The sequence below is a fragment of the Pinus tabuliformis genome, chromosome 2_1 (genome assembly GCF_031772625.1).
Source record: "Pinus tabuliformis cultivar Carrire ecotype Pingquan chromosome 2_1, CPIR1, whole genome shotgun sequence".
Classification (NCBI taxonomy): Eukaryota; Viridiplantae; Streptophyta; class Pinopsida; order Pinales; family Pinaceae; genus Pinus; species Pinus tabuliformis.
In genome coordinates this window covers 523,954,776-523,956,133 of record NC_142299.1, presented here as the reverse complement: position 1 = coordinate 523,956,133, position 1,358 = coordinate 523,954,776, and the positions used below count along the sequence as shown (strand labels likewise).

General features: G+C 35.2%; 1 pseudogene; it reads right to left on the bottom strand.

The window, feature by feature from the left end:
• Positions 1-268: 268 nt before the first annotated feature.
• Positions 269-1,128, bottom strand: LOC149201253 (TORTIFOLIA1-like protein 1; annotated as a pseudogene).
• Positions 1,129-1,358: the final 230 nt, after the last annotated feature.

Genomic DNA, 1,358 nt, shown 5'->3' with positions numbered 1-1,358 from the left:
AACAATAGACACAAAAAAAGTGACATACTCATTTCCAATAACACTGATAGATCAAATAGGATTGATAACTTTGTTATTTGAGCTATACAAATTTTTATGGAATGGCCTTCTAGATTTATAGGGAAAAAAATCACATGCCTTGGAAAGATCCCCCACACATCCTGGCACTCATAACGTACTCAATTTTCCTTTAGAGAATGGTAGTGTTGAGAAGTTATATTTCATTTGGTCATTATCTTCTTCTCAACAAAAAGTTTGTAGCTACTCATTACCTTCTTCTTGCAAAATCTGCAGCCCAGATAGTTGTAAATTACAATGTATTCTGGGAAATAGTATGTGTACTTGAAGCATCCATGAAATGTAGTGATGGGGCTTCTTTTAAGGCTGATAAAATTTCCTTTTTTGATTAAGAAGGTAGGTCCAGACAATCCAAACAATTAATTTCCAAGTCAACAACTTGAATGTCAAAAATAAGAAACATATGTAGGTTTACATTTAAGAGCAAAAAGCAAAGCATGTCCTCTTAAAATAGTAGGTTTGATTAGATGAATGCCCTGTTGAATCCAGGGGATTATTGAATCCAAGTTTTTATGCTTTATCAAGAACTGCACAATTTTTTGCAATGTTTCAACAATGGTCCCTTTTACAAGTGCTCAAGGACAGGGCCAGTCCAATTCATAAACCTAAACAATAAGAGATCATTCACAGTACAAATGACTTCAAAAAATGTGGAGCCTACATCTCCTGTTTGCAGAAGCTCTACAACACATCTCCAAACACTCCAGAAAATAGTACCATGTCTTGATCTGCTAGAAGATAAATTTTCAGTGCTAGTGTCCAAAGTGTTTGGTCTTGAATTTTCTTTTACAGATTCCAACTTTGTTTTTCCATCCTTCCCTACAACCCATATAGCAAAGAGAGTAGCCTCATCCTTTGAGGCTTTCTAAACACTCCTTGCATAGGGACCCTCACCAAACCTATTCATGTCCAGTGATCCAATCATTATTTGATCTCCTTTCAAGTTCTTTGATATAGGCTTCTGAGAGTTGTTTGAAATAGACTCGATACTCTATTTCCTTGAAGCCCTCTAATATTTTCCAAGGGGTTCACTATAAAACCACCATGCATGCCTTTATGGCTTCTATTATTTGGGTTATTTGTTGTTCCTCCAAATTTACTCAAGGATGAAATATCATATGTTACAATTCTTATGGCAACATATCTTCCATAACTTTTCCTCCAAAACTTGGAGCTTAAAAAATTTGTACCAGAGAACTTACAACATGTACTTTAATATGCCACCTTCAATACTAGAATTAGACAACCTACCTATAGATACAACTAGATCCCGATCCATT